Source organism: Symsagittifera roscoffensis, chromosome 9 (assembly GCF_963678635.1).
Source record: "Symsagittifera roscoffensis chromosome 9, txSymRosc1.1, whole genome shotgun sequence".
Lineage (NCBI taxonomy): Eukaryota > Metazoa > Xenacoelomorpha > Acoela > Convolutidae > Symsagittifera > Symsagittifera roscoffensis.
The window spans coordinates 19,703,821-19,723,929 of record NC_087070.1 but is presented as its reverse complement, the minus strand read 5'-3'; the positions used below and the strand labels follow the sequence as shown (position 1 = coordinate 19,723,929).

At 46.6% G+C, this 20,109-nt stretch overlaps 1 protein-coding gene across 4 annotated transcripts in view; it reads right to left on the bottom strand.

The window, feature by feature from the left end:
* LOC134854384 (cullin-associated NEDD8-dissociated protein 1-like) overlaps nt 1–20,109 on the bottom strand; it is a 277,297-nt gene that overhangs the window by 164,423 nt on the left and 92,765 nt on the right. The window contains exon 1 of one of the 4 annotated variants that reach the window (XM_063870611.1): nt 7,566–7,575. The exons of the other annotated variants lie outside the window; for them this stretch is intronic. The gene's annotated coding sequence lies outside the window, so the exon portion shown is untranslated. Of the gene's footprint in view, nt 1–7,565; nt 7,576–20,109 lie in introns of those variants that run through there. 4 annotated transcript variants of the gene reach the window in all.

Genomic DNA, 20,109 nt, shown 5'->3' with positions numbered 1-20,109 from the left:
TTTTTACTGAGGCTATCTGCGTTCTGGTGCTTGTCACGAGTACGGTGCTCTATGATTATGTGGTATCCATCCAGGCGCACGATCCAACGACCAATGTAGCTTTGGTCCATCGAATAGGTTTTCAGCCAGGCGAGGGCTCGATTATCCACACGTAACTTGAAGGGAGCACTCCCCAAGTAGGCCCTGTTTTTTTTTCACGAAAGTGATCACCGCAAACATCTCCGCTTTTGGCGCGCCGTACTTCATTTCAGTATCGCTCAGGACTTTACTCCCGTAGGCTATCGGACGAAGGACCGTTCTCCCGTTCCACTCCTGCTCCTGGTGAAGTATGCCCGATATCGCAACCACTGATGCATCCGTGTCCAGCACGAACATCCCCTTCTCTGTTGGCATGCCGAGGACCGGTGCCTCGCAAAGTTCACGCTTGATGTTTTCAAATGAAACTTGTGCCTCATCAGTCCAGGTGAACTTTTTTCCCTTGTTTCTCATCAACCTCTGCATGGGGTATATCTTGTCAGCATACCCCTTGATGAACTCTCGATAATAATTTGCGAATCCCAGAAAACTCATCAGCTGTGTATCTGTTTTAGGTGCCTTCCAGGTCAGCACCGCTTCAACCGCTTCGGGATCTGGTCTCACTCCATGTTTGTCAACCAGGCGGCCCAGATACTTTATGGAATCCCTGAGGATTTCACACTTAGAGGGTTTACATTTCAGACCCGCCTGCTTCATGCAAGAAAACACCTCCTCCAACCTCTCTATGTGGTCTTCCAAGGTTGGTGTTGCAATCACGACATCATCGACATAACACATATTGAGATTCCCGTATTTCTTAGTGACGCTCGTGAGTGCCTGGGCCATCAGTCGCTGGAATGTGGCCGTCGCGTTGCACAATCCGAATGGCATCCTCTTCCACTGGAACAGTCCCAGCTCACACGCGAAGCTTGTTTTCTCTCGATCTTGCTTTCTGAGTGGCACCTGCCAGAATGCAGAGCCCAAATCCAACGTCGTGAAGAACTTCGCGTCTCCCAGCTTGGATAGGCTCTCATCGATGCGGGGAATCGGGTATGCATCCTTTATAGTCACTGCGTTCAGATAACGGAAATCACAACAAAATCTGAGTTGTCCCCCTTTCTTTTTCACCATGACCACGCCACAAGCCCAGGGGGACTTCGACGGCTCGATCATGTCGTACTCCATTAACATCTCGATTTCCTTCCTACACGCTTCTGACTTGTTTGGGGTCATTCTTCTCGCCCCTTCCCTATGAGGTACCGAGCCCTCTTCTATCTCGATCTCGTGCTCTACAAAATTGCAACAACCTATGTCAGCCTTATGTGTCGAAAAAACGTCTACGTTCCGATTTAGCACCGCCCTGAGCGAATCTAGTTCCTTGTCTGATATTTTACCCTTCAGATGTTCTATCTCAGGTAGGACAGGTTTATTCACTGCTAACTCTGCCTCCGTCGGTCTCTCAGGGAAGCTGGAACAACTAGACAGCCCATCATCTGTTTCCGACTTCATTGAAAACAACTTCCTAGAAGATTTCAATTCATGCACTCTTTTCATTATACATTCTTGGTTCGCATGCAATGGACATTTAGTTACATCAAACTTTTTCAAGTTCTCCACACTCTGAAAGTCTGTGTTCAGAGGCAAAGCGTAGCCAAGTTTCTTTCCCCTCTGTATTGTCACTGTTGTTGCTTCTGTGTTCAATAACACACTCACACACAGTCCGCTCTGAGTGAGTGAGAAGCTTCTTCCTAAAATAGCCGAGCTTTTACTGTTTGGATTTGGTACCAGACACACCTGTCTGTCATTGCTGAGTTCATTCAGGTTCCTCATCCTAAACGTTGCTACTACGGCTTGGTTTGGTTTTAACCTAACTTTTCGATCCAGAAAAATCGGCACCTTGGCCTGATTAATTAAGATCTTATTAAGGGGTCTTTTTTCATACTTTCTCTCAGGATCCTTGATCCCAATCAATCCGTCATTGAGATCGATCGTGACGTCAAAGTTGCGAACGAAATCCCTTCCTAAGATGAACTGGTCGGATTCGTCCAAATTCTCTACTACTAGGAAGCTCATCCAAAGATGTCTTCCTCCGAGCTGCAGTGAAATGATTGGGGTTCGTCCGGCGACATAGATCGCTCCCTGATTGGCAGCTGCCAACCTGATGTTTGTCGGTATGAGATCCGACCTTTCGAAACCCATGTCGGTCCAAGTTTTGACTGGCATGACACTAACCACTGCTCCCGTGTCTAGCAGTCCCTTTACTGAAAGTTGTCTGCCTTGCACGTCCAGAACGTGTGCGGCCAGATCGGCCTCGCAACCAATATGCACCGCATCTTGTTCGAGCATCGCGTTGTGTCCGATTCGTCTAACCTTCAGTTCCTCTTGACCAATGTATATCCGGCCGACTGAGATGATGGACATTATTTTGGTCCCCGCCTTCGTCATGCCGAAAGTCTTACCAGATATAACGTTCAGTTTTAGTCCCTGTTTCTTGGGTTCCTCTTTGTCTTCTGCTTTTGTCGTTTTACCCAGGACATTAAGATTTTCCCGAAGATCTGTGCTCTCCAGCTCCGACCTTACCCATTGCTCCACTTCTTTCGTGGCTAGGTCCTGTTTGACATTTTGCAGCGCTGTCCTTGCCGCCAGGCCGTAATCCACCTTGAGTGGGCTAGACGACTCTGCTTCGAGGTTCGAGGCCACCACCTCGTCAGGCCATGTCTTAACCTTTTTGGTCGTGAAGGTGCTCGGTGTCGTCTCCTTTCTCCGAGATTCAGCCTCGTTCATCAGACGTGCTCGACTGGCCTTGACACCCGAAAGCGCCTCTTCGTGGCGGGGATGTTTCGCGTCCGCTACTGCGTCCCAAAATTGAGTACAATCCGACTTGAAGTGTCCCTCCAAATTACAGAAGAAACACCTCGGACCATATTTCATGATGAGCCCTCTGACGTACTCCTCGTGATCCTCGTCGGTCGCGTCGGCGTCCTCGAGAAAGTAGCCTATGGCCTTCATGTTCTGTTTGTATGCAGAACACGCAGAAACGTGATGGTCCATCGAACCACAATTCGCACACGACCTCCTCTTGTCCATGTCATCGCGAGGTTTGTACCAACTGGAATTCGCACCAGTGTTTGTCCGGCTATAGTTGCCATAATTGCTGTAACGGTTTTGCGCCCTCGGTTTTATGAGTAAATACTCGCGTGACTTCATACGCAAGTCGTCAGGCGTGGGTACCTGGTCAAGCGACAGGGTGAAGTGAGTGGCCAACATCGTCTTCAACTCCTCACTCCTTACTCCATCCATGAACTTTGAAGCAATCGCCAAGTTTCGCTCGGATATTCTCTCATCCGGGTTGCTTCTCCTCCTGAGCAATTCAAGGTCGTCCAAGAATTTATCTATTGATTCTTCATCTCTCTGACGCCTCTTCTCGAACTTCACCATAGCCTGGTGCCCTTGTACTCCAGAGCCGAAACGATTCAGCAGGATGTCGAATATCTTGCGAGCGCTGTCTCTCTCATTGGCTCTTTTCGCCATTACACAACTTAATGCAGTACCCTCCAGGTTGCTCGTCAGCGCGCTGCACTCTTGTTTCTTGGAGAGATTCTCTTCCTCAAAGTGTAACTTCATCACCTCTATCCAAGTATCAATGCAGCCGTCTGACTCGTCTTTATATGACTTCGGCTTTTTCAGTGTTCTTCTTGACCTCTCTCCTCTCTCGGTTGACTTCGAGAGCTTGGTGATGAATGTTTCAAGAGATCTGTTCAGAGGCTCAAACATCGAGGCATACATCGTTGTGTCTTGTGAGACTGTAGTCAGACCTGGTACTGAACTGACTTGTGGCACGGTTGGCAATCTTGTCTCCGGGGTGGCATCTGCCTCCGGCGGGACTGGATTCGTCCAGCCAGGCCTCTGCGGGGCTGCCCCTGGCCGCTCCTTGTTTCTATGTTCGTAGTTCGTTCTCGAGCCTTGCTGGGCTCTGGCACTGTTGCCCGTACCATCTCCAACATTCGCATGGCGTGAGCGCTCCCCTGAGTTGGAATGCTCCTGCCAACTACTCCCATTCAGGATCGCGTCAAGCTTCCGCATCATCAAGTCAGATTTGGCGTCCAACCTCTTTTCCAGGCCAGTCATCGTTTGGGCGTAGGTATTATCATGATCATTCAATAATCGCTCGATCTCTCTTGTTATCCTAGCCTCCCTTTCCTCTGACTCTTTGTTTGCCTGTGCCAGGCTCTCAGCCAGGCATTGATCGGTGTTACGAATCAATTGAGCCTGATCAAACCTCGCCTGCGACTTCACGTGCGTTAGCTCATCTTTCAAACTCTCTCGACCATGGTGAGCTCTCTCGTCAACTTGATCTATCCTCTTAGTCATGTCCCGCCTCAATTCATCCAGGCCATTCATCACACCAGCGAACATGTCACTTATGTCACCAGCTGCCCCCAATGGCGGGGTTAGCCCCAGAGAAGACGAGGTCAACTGCGGCTGTAGCCTAGTACTCGATGACGCACCGCCCTTTTGCTTGTGCATTGACGTCATCAGTCTGTCAAACGTTGATGATGCTCCCATCGTTATCCCATCTGACATAGGCCTGGTCGGCGAGGCAGAAGACGCCTCCCTGCTCATGTCGTTCCTTGGGCATGGTGTGAAGTTCACATCCGGATGGGTTATTTCCGGTTGGTCGTAACTAGAGGATAGACTTCCGGCTTGTAGCGACGTCACGCGCTCATCGTACAAGGACTTCCAATTTTTCTTTGCCTTCGAGAACGTCTGCTCTTCACCCGGACTCATACTCGACATCATCGCGTTGTTGCTCTGCTTGGCCAAAGATGAGTGTGTACTTGTCGGATGTGAAGGTTCCTTTCTCCATTTATAGCTCTTAGTCTCTGATTTGGACATTCCCCTGTATAACACTTCCTCCCGAGGTTCGACCTCGGGACGCTCCGAGGTCTCCTCTGTTCTCTCGACTTCCTCCCGTTCGAGGACCTCGTCTGGCTCAAAGTCGGGTCGAATGAGCGTTCGCTCCCCTTCGTCAAAGGGATCCACCAGCGTTTCGCTCGCAGGCCCGGCCTCGGCGCTCCGCCCTTGATTGCCATCGAGGTTTTTCTCGCTCCTTAGTTTTATTTCGCTCACTGAAAGATCAGGTTGACCTTTAGTCGATTCGTCTTCAGCAAACGCGTCGGAAGCGCTGCTAAACGAGGTTTGGCTACGCCTAGTTTTAAATTTCCGCGTGCTTCCCTTGCTTAGCCTGGGAATTTTAGTAGTCGATCCTAGCGAGTCCCTGCGCTGCATAGTTTTTAACAAAATGAAAATATTCGTAATTTGATGGCAATGCAAACGTACCACAAACAAGATCTAGTTAAATCACTTAACGCTGCCTACTCGATTCCGTCAGTATCAAAATGTCTCCTAGATCTCTCACGACTAAACTAGTGACTCAGCTAAAGTTACACACAGGGTCTACCCAGTATTGATATAATGCTAACTCAACCCTGTTGTATAGTATAACAGTATCACTAAGTTTCCACAAGATATAATCGACACACAAAACACAATAGATAATCAGATAAGAATATCCTACAGGTGACAGCGACCTTTTGTCAGTATCAATTTATCGCCACACAATTTATCAAGTCACTGCTTTGTTAAAATTAAGCAATCTTTGATAAAAAGCAGTGATGACTCAGAAACAGATCAATAAAACTTAGTCTTAAAGAAAAAGACTTCCCTCAATCGGAACGATCCGAAAGAACAAAGCCCAGGACACAGTCTTCTCAAGTGGGTGTGTATTTGCCTAATACACCCACCGAGGTCTTCTTTTAGGTGCCCTGCGATTGCCCGAGCTGTCCTATTAAGTAGCTCAAGGCAACCTCTGATCGAAAATTTCTAAAGTCTATGAAAAAGCTCCCCCACACCCGGAACGCTCCAAGTGCACGAGAGCAGGGAACAACTTTTCTTCTCAAGTGAGTGTGTATTTGCCTAATACACTCACCGAGGTCTTCTTTTATTTGTTCCCGGATTGCCCGAACTTTCCTATTAAGTAGCTCAAGGCAACCACACAACCAAAATCACAATCCAAAAAAAAAATTTCTTTGTTCGGGTACTTCTGATACACCCAATGTAGAATCCAAAGTTGATCACGAATTCCCGGGTCAGAATGGGTTCTTATGACCCTGATAAGCACGCCTAATATCCTAATATGATCCTAATTAAATGGATATTTTCCGTTTCCCAAATCGCCAAAGAAGGTTTACTCAAGTCTCTAACAAGGAAGATCGTTAGAAGGTTTAAGACACTCCGGAGGGTTACCTCGGAGGGTAGCTTGATCACCCAAGTTACTTCGGAGGGTACCTTAATCACCCAAGTTACTTCGGAGGGTCCCCCTAAATTTACTAAGGAGGGTCAATAAGATGCTTAATATGCTCCGGAGGGTTACTTCGGAGGGTACCTCCAAAATTTTCAAATTTTTTGATCTCGCTTAGAAGGTTCTCCCACTAGCTTCAAAAAGCGTCAAAACAAGCTAGGAGCTCTAAGGGGAGCTGTTTTAACTTCTTTGGGTGATCTCGTGGAAATTTTCCACTAAGGAGGGTTGCTAAGGGGTTTAGCTGACTCCGGAGGGTCACTTCGGAGGGTTCCCCCAAAATCAAGAAAAAGGGTTATATCACCGCAACAAAGTCTCCAAAAGCGGTCTACCTGACTTAAAACTAGGTTGGCTGACTCGGTCAACCTTCCCAGTTGAATAAAAAGATGTTTTGATAAAATTTTCTGCCGCTCGGAGGGTTACCTGTAATTTGGACCGTCCGAACCAACAAATTCTAAAAAAATTTTCTTTTCCGAGATTGTCAATCCCAAAAACGGTTGCGATTCGGAAAAGTGGTCAAAAACGTCGACTTATGGTACCAAAATTATCCCGATCGGATAACTAGTCTTTGAGAAATCGCCAAAAACGCGTTCGTCAAAATGGCCTTTTTCACCACCTGTATAGGATCTGAAAGATTTTTTTTCGCAATTCCGGTCGAAAGTGCCTAAAAATACTTGAAATGAGCGTAGTAGCCCTGTACGGCACTGGAATAATGCAAAAAACTGGACCAAAATTGGTTTAGAAACAAAAATTTGGCCAAAAACTATCAAATTTGGACCCTCCGATTCCTTCCTTTTCCAAACCTTAAGTCGTTAGCTCTATCCACGGAGCTACTCGGAGGGTTACCCAAAAATTTCTCTAGTAACCTAGCACGCTCCTAACGCAAAAAATTATATTGCTCTAGCTCTAAAAACTCAAAAACTCGATCCCCAAAACAGATTGACAAATTTTCAAAAAATTATCGAAATTTTGACCGAAAAATTTTGGTTTTTTCCAACTTCTACTGAGTCTTTTCTCACGCGGTTTCTTTAGTTAGGGGGATCGAACTACGTAGCTACTCCCTATATAAAAGCTTTTTGTTGTTCGGAAAAGCTCGGATATCCAAAAATTTGGGGGTCTACAGTTTGATCGAAAATCGATGATTTTCGACAAATTTGGGTGTTTTTTGGGTCTAATTGAGGAGATAAGTAATATTTAATAAGGATAATAACCTATTAGTAGTCGTTAAGGAATAGTACTATACCCTCCTTTGCACCAAAATACCCGAATTAAGACCCTTAACTCGGAAATTTGTAATCGATGGAGGGTACAATCGGACCGCGCCAATCGTGCCCCCCACCACTTAAGTTTTAATGAAATAGTACCCGAACGATACTAAAATTGCTTCAACGATACCCATCAGTCGTTGCGGATGTTGTCCCTGATGTCCCTGTTGAGTGTGGAACACGTTGATCAGCTTGCCACTCTACCCGCCGGTCACCGGCAAAATCACCATTAACGTGCTTAAACACTCAAATTACACTCGAGGGAGGGTATCCAACCCTTCACCAAAACACACAATCTTTCTATCAGAAACGATATAAATCAATCTGAAACAACAACAAACAGGAAGGTCAAATCACATTTCGTCCGGAAATAACATATAAACTGTCACTTTATGTTTTTTACTGTTTTTGGTCTTTTTTGGATTTTTTTACTGTTTTTTGTACTTTTTTGTTTTCAAATAAATTTATTTTTGGCTTTTATTTGGTGTTACACTATTTTTGTTTGGTTTTACGCTTTCTCTTTAATTGTTTTTGGTCCTGGGACCTCAGGACAAGCGGGCTCTAGATTTCCCACCTAACCCTCCGGCCCCCGGAATTTTCGGTGTTAACTAAGTTAAAAAGCTAAATTGTACTAGACGGAGGGTACGCACCTTCCCCCTAGTACAACAACGGTCATTAAGGCCTCTAACTCGGGCATACGCCCGGAGCGGAGGGTACGTCGCTGAAACGCTTGCTGATCATGATGGTTTCATGCCTTTAACAGGCCCACCCAGGAGCGCCATAAAAACGTCTATGTAACATTCGCCCAAATACTACACAGCGACGGAGCGTAGAAAAAGTACCTATTAACGACTGGCAGGCGTCAGTTACCTTAATCCTACTCGTTTTTCACCGTCTCGACCTTGCCAGTTGATTTTCTGGTCTGTTTAGGGCAAAGTAAAAAGTTACCATTTTTAGGCCATCAGTCAAACGACTTTTGATCAGCTTTCGTTTACATGCGAACACAACCACATAGCTGAGTCTCGGATCCTCAGACTACGTAATTGTCATTAAAAACACGGCTCAAACAACCTATTTTAACATGTTTTTGTGTGACAGTTTTGTATTAAATCCATTGGAGATGGATTGACCCTTTCCTCTTTCTAGCTACTCATACTCTGAAATATTAAACAATAATGGTGTTAATTAAGATCTATGACATTACAGCAGCTATAAAGTTGGTCTACACAGTCCCTTCACATAGAACAGTCTCTGGGGGACCAAGCCTCCGCTCCCGTAATATTCCTGAGATAACGCTCTTATCTCTTATAATTCGTGTCCCGGGAGGGTCCCGTGGTGTATTTCTTCCCCCACTGAAGCCTCCTTCTCCGCCAATATCTGTTAACAAGTGTCTTATCGTGCGTTGTTGCCACGATAAGAGGCTTCGTGTTTTCCGTCTCTGGTACGACCGTTTTTCACAATGTCTGTCGTTGTTCTCTCTTTCGTCACTTTTCCGTCAAAAATGGCCGTCTTTTTCTATTTCTCAGAAATGTTCACTCTTCAATCGAAATTTTAAAAATAAAAATTCTAGAACATTCTGACCCTCCATCGCAACACTTTTTCGTTCATAAGGCCTTTAGTCGTTCTTTTTTACGTCGCCGGAAGGTTGTGCTGTGTCATCTGGCAGAATGGCACACTGGTTATCTGCTCTTGCACATTGGAGCTAATGTCGATCTCACCAAATATCGCGCTCCCAATGGTCCGCGATAAGTTTCACTGTGCCTGATGTTCATTTCCGCCTCGATCGCTTCCCTCCATTTTCCTATGTGCTTTTGCTCAGTTTGCAAAACTCCTGGGAACACTTCTACACTGATTGCCGTGACCATCTCAGGTTTCTGTCCCAGACTCAATAGCGACTCTAAAGAACCAGACATACTGTAGAATCCTAGTGCAGTCACTAGATTCACCTCAGTTCCACCATGACAATCTGCGATCAATTCCGTTTCCGTTCTTGCTTTCATCACAATGTTCCCAAACAATATTATCAACTGATTGTGTTGTCTCTCTAGAGTTTTCACGCAATCCACACTTCCACAAATGTGACCTTCCAGTCCACAGACTTCTGCCAGACAGCTACCAGGTTTAACCCAGTCTTCTGGTCCTCAGTCAGGCACCTCCACTTTGTCTTCCCCGTTGCTCTTAGTGGCTGTTGTCATCATATTGTATATGATATTAAGATCACGCAGGTTACATTCCGCATTCAGTTCCCTATGCAAGTAGTATTGAATCAGCATTGGGACTAAGACACCACGATGGTCTCATCAGTTCTCACACTACCATCAAGCTCGTTCTCAGTAATTCATCTGAGAATCCCATACCAAACTCCACTCGTTTGTCGGATTCTGGCACGGAAGGTGCAGCTACCCTTTCTTCTAAGACTAGTCCCAGCTTGGTCTGCGGATTAGCAGCGCTTCTAATCGTTGCAATTCTCGACGTCCAAAACCTCAGCAACACTGCTTGCTCGTAATCAAAGAAGTAATCGCGTATGTCTTCACTGAGAAACGGGTTGTACGCTATCCCTATGACTCCGGACACGTAACTGTATGACTTCTTTCTTTTCGGTCTACAGTATTCATTGGACTTCGGCAGTGCTCCCATGGATTCCTTAGTGAGCCTCAGCTCCTTGTTTGAGAATCTCCTGATTTTGTCTATTTTCCTCATGGGTTCTAGCTCCACGGGTTCTTTCATGTTCACCCTCATTGGTTTGCTTTGATGTATATCCAGCAGTGCTAGCAAGAGTAGGGCTCTCACTCGCTCATCGCCCTCTCTCAGCATCTTGACACATGTGTTCAATCAATGCTGGCATTGAAATCTGCTCTATCATGAATCGGATGAAATAGAGAGCGTCTCTCCGGTTCGCGCACGCTACTGCCATTCCCTCTTGGATTATCAGATTCATCAAGCTCGTCATCAGGAATACCTTTTCTTCTTTCGATCTCTTCCTTTCTTCTGAATCATATTCCTCGCGAGTCAGTCCGATCATTCACCAGGCGAACCTCAGTTGTAATTCAGTCCTCACATAGGGTACTGCTATCAGAGCGTGTATCCTCGGCGTAGTCCTCATCTCTTCTTCAAAGTACCGTAATACAACAGCTTTCCTTGTAAGGCTCACCAATTGCTCGATCGTTTCTGCCTGCATCTCAGACGGCGCTAGAGTCCCGTATGCTTTCTGCTTGAGTGTTGGGCCTTGCATCATTGTCTCCAGATAACCTTCAGTGGCACTCTTGTCTTCCAGAGCCATTAAGTGTCATCTTTCCGAGTTCTGTACTCCAACATCTCCATGTATCCACCGGCGGTTTCATTTATTGATACAGTCTCCGACACTGTCAGTCGGTTATATTCCACTGGGTCTAGTTGTCCTACGACACTTCCCTTTCCTTGGTTCATGGGAGATGGTTTAAAATCTTTCATGGTACTCTCTCCACATTGGCTAAGTATTTCCATTTCTAACGTTGCTCCAGTCAGAGAGCGGTCACTCCTTTTGGATTTATAACCTATCGACTTTATCCCTGCCATGAGAATGGGCGGCACCATTGCTACATCCGTTAACATTCTGTCTGTGCCATGCAATCGATCATCATCTTGTCCCAAATCCATGATTTCTCCGACTCGTTTCCTTTTCGCTGAGTTGACAGCTTTTATCGATATTTCCGAATCCACTCGTTTTTTCCCGCTCTCCTCGGTATCACTTTGCTGCCTAGTTTCATCTTCATCTCATTGATCTTATCAATCACCAGTTTCGATTGCATCGTTCCTTTCCTAGTTCTCGACAGATATACCACTTCTCCTTTATCCTCTTGCGGTGTCATCTTTATAGGAGAGTTTGCTTCAATATCGTCAGTGGCTGAGTCGATCAGCAACTCACTCAAGCTCCCTTCACACTCGTCGAGTTTGTCAAGGACTTCCCGCATCAGTGGTCGGTTGAGACCTACTTTCAAAATGGACTGGGTTCCGTAGCTCTGAACTACTGTCCAGACTTCTTCCATGAAGGCCACTCTGTCCATTTTACATCCCGTCCTATTTTCATGGTCTCGTGATGTACCTACTACTCTTCTTTGGGTAATGTTCCCAAGAAGGGTACTCTGGCAGCGCGTTCTATCCTTATTCTCCTTGGTGATTCCATGAGGAGTCTTTGTTCATTATCTTTAGAATTGCCCGGAGAGCTGCTCTCCGGCAAATTCCGTTTTATTTCCGCAAAAGCTGACGGAAGCTCCAGTGTCGAAGCACCTTCGTTTGCTGGTTCAGTCGTTTCCAACGCGTCTGCGTTGTTTTCAAAGTCACTGAATAAATTGAAATCCAGGCTGGATATTCCTCCTGTCGATGCTTTATTGTCCTCTTTCTCTGCTTGATCCGGATCTTCTTGCATAGGCTCTTCCGATCGACGGCTTCCTACCTGCTCATCATCTCCTCCTGACGTATCTCTATAATTTGAGGTTCCTTGCCTCTCAGTCTTGGCCCCTTCCGGAAATTTCGGTATGATTTGTCTGCCGGCTGATTTATCTTCCTCTTCTCCATGGACCACTTTGATTTCCTCTTAGTCGAAGGGTGCCAGGAAGGTTCTCGTCTGCAATGTTCATCCCACTGTTAACTCCTGTTTCACATTGGTCAAAATCAGGGAGGTCTCAGGTAATTTGGCTCTGACTCTCATCCTCATAGGCGCTAGATTTAATTCCGTCCATTCCTTGTCAAACGCTCCAGGCTTCGGAGTCGCGGCATTGCCTATGCGCCTCCTCGTGGCTTGATCCGTATCAGCAAATCGCGTATACTGTAACACTGCGGCATTCCTGCCCACAAAACACGGATCCATGGTTTCCGAGAATTTCGCTACCCTCCTTTCTTTGGTCTCAAACACTCTCAGCCCAGGAGTTTGCACTACGGAGACTGCTCCGAGCAACATTCTTCTTATGAGAGGGAATTCAGGGGTTTCCTCTGATAGCTTCTCGTAATCACCGCAGTCTTTCGTCTCTTCTCTCACCTTGTGGTATGCCGCAGTGAGACGAGGAATCCTGGTGATCTCACCATTTGTCCTGTCGTAGGGCCTTAGATTCCAGAGCTTCGGAAATACCTCAATATGCCCTCTCTCTACTTCTCCCATACGATCACGTAAGTGATCGTCAAAGTTGACGACCGGCATTTCTGGCTCTGCTATCTTTCCAAACAACAGATCTTCGCTCATGAGTTCTCGCAAAACATGCTGCTAACACCAGTTCAGCACACTCTCATCCACTGCTGATATGAGGTTCAGGTGCAGCACCGACCTCCTGTACGCTTCCACCTTAACATCAGGGAACGCAAACGTGACTGCTGGTCCATATATCACTGTCACAAACTCCGTGGCTCCTCTGATCAACGCTAAAGGATCGGTACTCATAGCTAAGCTTAGATCAAATAGCAGGGGCATGCCCCCGACATGTCGTCTCACGTCTTCCTCCCTCTCAATCGTCTCATCCTCTCTTGTTCCAAAGCGATTTTGATGAAGGAGGTACTGGATAAGAGTATGTCGCAGATCTCTTATCTTATTCCAAGAATCCGTGGCTTTCTTCACATCGAATCTCCTCACATTCTCTCTCATCTGCTCTGCGTAACGTGTCAGGTTCATCAGTCCTCCCAAGTTTCCATGTGTTATTGCAATCAATGTTAGAATTACATCTAACCGCAAGTTCTGAACTCCCTCGGTGAGCAGTACTACCGGTCTTTTCACGACGTCAAGAACAGGGCTAGTAGTTCAACGATTGATACTTCCACTACTGCTTGGAGAAATTCTTTTTATCAAGTGTCGAGAGAGTTTTGGGTAGACTTTTGCCAAGAAAGACGCGGTCCATCCGGCTCCCAGCCCTTCCAGCATGCTATCAGTCCGTTCAAAGCCTTCTTCTCCCTTCACCTTCTGAGTCCAGAAAAATTCCAGGGTAAGTTGGCACACTCTGTTTACAAACTCGGCTGCCTTCTCTTCGGCATTTTTGGCCAGGTTCACCTCCTTTACAAGGTAGGCATGGATCTTCCTGATCATCACTGGGCCTTGCTGAAAAGCATCTGCACCCAATGCCGCTACTCGAGGAGTTAAGTGTAGCCACTGGTTAGCTTCTGGCTTGGTTCTCAAAACCATCGCCTCCAAGTGAGCTCTGGTATCCTTGGAGTCATTTCTTCTCTCTCCTTCCTCTTTTATGTCCATTCCTCGGAACCATAAGTCATTCGACATCGCCACAATTACTCGATGGTCGTCATCTATTCCTGGCTTCAACTTGAGCTGTCGACTGAAGTTGGACAGGTCCAACCCCAGCACCTCGTCCATTTTTGCGTTCGAGATATCTGACCACACCGCCGGTAGTTCGGCTCTGAGTGGTCTCAGATTCTCTATCTCTATCTTGCGATTTGGGGCCGATATGATTACATCATATTTCCTTCTGAGAGCAAAACCACAATCGCCTACATGAAATTTAGTACATCCGGGAGACGTGCATACCCCGGAGACAGCGCGAACACGGCTCTCGGTATCATCTTGGTGAGGGAACCTTCCTTCAGGGTATCCACTACTTCACTCATCGACTCGAGTATATCTTTTATTGCTGGCCATACAACGGCTTCGGCTGTCGTAGGCTCTCTGAGTCTGCTTAGGAAACCCCTACTGTGTAAATGATCATTGATGCCAGCAAGCACAATCGTTATTGGGTTCATCTCTGTCTGTCTTTGTATGCCAATCGCCATTGACACGGATTGCAATAGGTCAAGATCGACCGCTGCCAATATTAAAACATCCGGCCAAAACAGAGACTTGGAAGTGTGTACGAAGTCTGAATTCGCTACTATCATAATCCTGGCCTTCCTCATTTCTGCCTTGTCACCTCGTCTTTCTTTATTGCTTTCATCCCGTCATTTCTTTGTACATCACCTTCCTGATTCACTTGTTTCGGGTATACTCTTTCTTTCTTATGACCTGGGGGTGTTTTCAGCTGCCTGAACAGCTTCACCTGTTGTCCAATCGGCGCCCTCCTCATCAAAATTCTTCCAGGTCTCTCTTCTCGATTTCCCTCACCGTGATTCATTTTTACGTCTTGTAACGGTCATTTATTCACTGGGCCCAATTTGTTATTAGAGGGCAGTCCCTCTAAGTCGGCAAACCTCAAGGCAGTTGTGGAGCTGAAGTTTATGCCCGCAGCTATCAACCAATCCACGCCTGTTATCGAGTACAGTCCGCTGACCGATAACCTTGATCCATTCAGCATCCTCATGGCCTCCTCTGCGAAGCTCACCGTCTGAAGGTTCAGTTTCATCAGGTCATCCTTGTATATGTGCCATGGTAAAGGTATTGGCCTCGACCACATTAGAGAGCTCCTGTTTGGACGTCGCTCCTCTCGACTGGTGCTCGTTGTCTCAGATCTCGTATCCGATCTAGAGGTGCTGGTCGTTTCCGCTGTCGAGTTGGCAGGCCCTTATCTTCGTCTAGGATTAATGGTTCTACTCATGGGCGCTTCTCCCAATCGATCTCGTACATCCGTTCTGTGCCCGGGTTCACTGGAGTTTTGCGGTTTACAGATGGTCATGGCTGGGACCGCTCCCAAGCGTGTTTCCAGGTTAGGAGGCACAAAGGTGGTAATTTTCGGTTCTTTGGATGCTTCCTCCTCCTTCAACACACCCGTGTCGAAGAGTTCTATTTCCAATTCATCCAATCGCTCTTGGAAGACTCTGTTCAAACAAGCCTGTCCTTCTATGATATCAAAGTGGATGCCGTCAGTGGTCAGCCTGGCCTGATCCACAGCCCTCAGCTCATGTTCGATATCCATAAGGATCATCCTTCCGGCATTCTGACTTGCAAGATTCCTCAGGATGTTGTTCCACCTGATTACTCCTTCGTTGTGTCGTCTCCCTGCTGCAATCAATGTCCTCGTGCTCAATGGCGCAGTGCAAACGGTCAGTACCGCGCAGTTGAACTTTTGCCAGAGGGTAGTAAACAAGCACACCATCATTGATTCCCATAGTGCTTCTTCCTCATCTGAGCTTCTCGAGATATTATTTGTCCCAACTAGGATCGTTACATTAGGGATTCTCCTTGGGTTCATCAACTCCACCATCCGAAATAACTGGGCTATCGTCGCGCCTCCAAAAGCCATCACCGTGGTGATCTAGGAAGTCCTCAAGTTTGAGAGCATTCTGACCAAGCTGTCTCCCAGTATCAGATGTGATGTCCCCAGTGGTGGTTGCTGCAGGTTTACCGCCGGGTTCCAGGTCGCTCGTTGAAGCAAGCTCTCGGATCCGCCTCCGGAACTCCTGTGAAGTTATCCTTCAACTGATTATTCTTTTGTACATCCATTACCCGTGACACTTTCTTCGCCGGCATCTTCCTGTCTGGGACTTTTGAGCTCCCCATTGGTAGCGTTGTATCGCTAACTACTCTTTTGGTCATTATGTCTTGGGAGAGCTGTACTCTGCCCGTATCGTCGACCGTTCCATAGGGTGCAGTCACCCCGGAACCTGGCGCATTCCTGTTGGCCACTATTCGTCCAGCTGTCTCTATCAGCTTCCTCATTGTCTGCTCCACGACTGGGTCACCTAAGGTATCACTCGGGTCCGGGATTGTCACTCGACCAGTTGCAGTTGGGAGTCGCGTTTCTCTCGTTTGACTCATTTCTCGAGGCGTCAAGAGCTCCTTCGGGGACTGCCCACGAGGAATACTCCTTGCAGGTATCACTTTTCCACCCCTGTTGTCAAGCGTTCAATTTCTTCACCCTGCTTTTTGTTGCAGTCTTCAAACAATCTCTTCCACATGTCCCTGTCTTCCTCCGTAGTGAGCCTGGTCTTAGTCATTTCATCCAGCTCCTTTCTGGTCCTTTCCAGCCCATCTTTCATCCAATCTAGATCTTGCATGATTTGGTTCGTTTGAACCCCCTGTTCTACTCTCGCCCTCTTTGGTGGCACAGCTATTCTCAGTGGTGAACTAGACGAGGCAGCCTCGCTGTTCATCTCTTGATGCATTCTCCTCAGCCCAGGCTTGGGCTTGGAGGGCAGAGGCATCTCACCTGCTTGACAAGTCCTAGAACTTACCATTCCGGGCTCATTCGCCAAGTCACTCCCTGAGAGAGCCCTGTTTCTCCACCTCATCACTCTCATGTTCGTGCGGTCTAGTACTCCCCTCTCTCCGTATGCTGCCATCAATAGGACTTCCGTGGGGCGGTCCCCACGGTTGTCATGCCCCAAGATGTTTACCACGGCGGTCAGCAACATGACTACCTCTGGGTCCTTCTACGATCGCATCTACCGTCGGTCCTTCATATGCCTCTGCCAGGTCCATCATCTCATCCAAGTTGAAGTTATCCATTCTCTTTTCTGGTTCGATTCGATTTGATCTGATGATTTGACTCAAGTGAGTAATTAAACGATCAATCAGGATCTAGAAAAGCGGTCAAGAATATCACACTTGTCCGTTTCACCTTAACTTCTCGTTAAAATTTATTTAAAACAGTCAGATAAAAAGATTTTGATCCTAAAAGTTATTAAAATCAATCGATTTCTAAAATTTTGGAATTCGACCTAAGATTGGACAGTCCAAACTTTGGATCTATTCCTAAGATCGTCATTCAGTTGTTCGTGGTCACTAACCCCTACTTACCCATGATCCTAATAACCTAACACATAACATAACATAACATAACACACATTACATATTATGGCCTGACACGCTCTTGCATGTCACCTTTGCTCAGCCTATACTTAAGTAATTTTTCTTATGTAAGTATACTTGTATATTAGTATCACAGAAGATTACGTGTATGAGCGCTTACAGTTCCCGAGGATGCAGTCGTCCTCTGTTCGGATCGTACACTGGAAGCGAGAACTCGTTCACTTCCCTTTCCACAGGGAAGTCTCTCAACCTCGTCAAGGGCAAGATTAGGTCTTCCGGGTCCACGTGCCAATTCTCCGTCGCCTGTGTCACTAAGAAACATAGGTGTTTTCGCGGTATCTGTTACGCCGCCGGAGGCAAGGCTGCTACGCCCCCTATTCCTGGTCTTTGCTTCCAAAGGAAATCTATGTTTTTATTTCTCTCTTAAAATCCGCTGCTGACGCTGTCTTAAAACTCATGTCTGCTGTGATTGCTATCGCACATAGTCTATTTGTGAGTATGAAAACGATGTCTGTTAGTATTATGCTACTTGAATATTCATTTGGTAAGTTAAAATATGACTCAACTACCCTCCCTATGTCCGGTTTCTTAGGGTCTTCGCCTGTTTCCGCTTCTAAATTTCCTGTCTCTTTTGCTAATTTTAATTTTTTTATTAATAAATTTTCAGTGTGGGTAAATCCTACCCCCACTCCCCGGACAAAAATATCCATCGACGTCCCCGCCGATCGCATACCGGGTATCAAGTCGAGATTGGAAGCCGGAGTGAGTATTCGCCCTCCTGGGCAGCCGAGGAAGGATCTTCTCGTTCGGTTTTCCTCTATTTCATGCTTTCAAATACTACATCTTGAATCGTGACACTGGTCTCCTTTGGGTCCGACGTCATTTCGTTCAGCCATTCCAAGACACGCAGATTCGTCAACTTTTGTTCGTAGGATTGCTGTTGCTCGTCGTCGAATTCTACCTCGGGTTTCGACCGGTCATCGACCCACTCCTCGTCGTGATCATCGATTATGTCAATGTCCTGTGACACAGTTATTTCTTCTAGACCCACTACTTCTTCCCCTATCTTCTTTAGGTCTATCCTGTCCACTACAAAATCGTCGCCGTAAGGGTTATATCTTTTTCTGTGTCTTGTCCTGTCATTAGTCTGTATCGTGAACGGAAGAACCGGTTCCAAGTTCTTGGGAACCTCCCTTTGTTCAGGGTCTTGTCAATCCTCTTCTGCGTAGGGTAAAGTTTCATCGTCTGCTTCAATCACCTCATTTGGATCCAGGTCCAGTGGTGTACTTGTTCCTTCCTCTATGACTTCATTTCCATCGTTGTTTTCCCTGGTGCCCTTCTCGTTGACCTCACAAGCATTGTCCATCATTAGATAATCCCCCTCTTCCATGTCTGCAGGTAGACACCAGTCTTCTGTCGATGGATTGTGTGGCTTAAGGTTTTCGTTATGAGCGTCTCGGCCAATACTCAGTCTATAGAAGCGTCCCTCCTGGTGCACCTCCAAGATCATGAAGGGTTCCCTCCACTTTTTTAGGAGCTTTTTCGTTCCTCTCGGTGGTATGACCTTCTGAAATACCAATACGTAGTCCCCTACCGAATAAGCTTTTGCACCAGCTGCTTTCTTGTCAAATATTTTCATCTGCCTTGCCTGTGCTTGCTCAGTATTTCGTCTACACAAGTCGTTCAAGTCTTGCTGACGTCTAATTACATCCATTACATGGACCTGTGGTGACGTCTTCTTACCCTCATACTCTGGGTAGAAGAAAGTCAAGGGCAAAGACTTCTCGTGCCCGATTAGCATCATATGTGGACTAACTCCGGTGGTGGAATGCTGCGTGCTATTGTAAGCTCCCATCACCTGTGGAAGATATCTGTCCCAATCGGTCATGTACCTGGAACAATATACCCTCAGCATCGACACTAACGTTATATTTTGCCTTTCCATCAAGCAATTTGTCTGGTATGCCGTGGAGTCGGCCTGAGCCACCTGCGAACGTCGCATTAGCTCTTTTGTAAGTTCTCCCACGAAAGCTGTTCCGTTATCCGATTGAAACGTCATCGGACAACCATGTTTCGCTATCCACGTATTGATCAGGTGGTCGCACGTCTCTTCCGCTGAGGCAGTTATGCAGGGCACGGCCTCTGCATACTTCGTGAAGTGGTCTATCATGACCAAGACTTGATTATAACCACTGTCTGTCATGCATATGTTTTGGTGATCTATCTGCACCACCTCGTTGAATTCAGACGACTCGATCGACTGTAAAGTAAATCGCAATTTCCTTGGATTCTTGACCTGTTGGCATGACAGACATGCTGTTACCCATTTCTCGCATGCCTTTTTCATTCCAGGCCACTCAAAGCTCTTCAGGATCCTCTAATATACTTTGTCGATCCCCTGATGGCCCATCTGATCATGTGACCTGTCTGATAGAGTTGCGGCAACACTATCGCGTTACACTTGTATAGGACTCTGTCTTCATCTCTTCTCTTACAAGCCGCAACCCCGTCCCTGTTCAAGTATAAGCTTCCCTCTTTCTGCATAAAATACTGTCTCAGAATGCGGTAACTGTCTTCCTCGAGGTTTCCTTTGTCCGGAGAACCCTTTTTGATCCACCTTTTCAGATTGTTTGTCATGCGGTCATTTCTCTGGGCTCTTAGAAGATCCGAGAGTCTGTATCTCGCCTTCAAATACGTCTTCATGACCCTCATCTGACTATTCAGCTCATTGGGTTGATGCGTATTTTCTTCCATCTTAACGCTCCAAATCTTTGCCAATGGCTGTGTTTCCTGTTCGAAAGGCTGGAGATCAGTTCTGA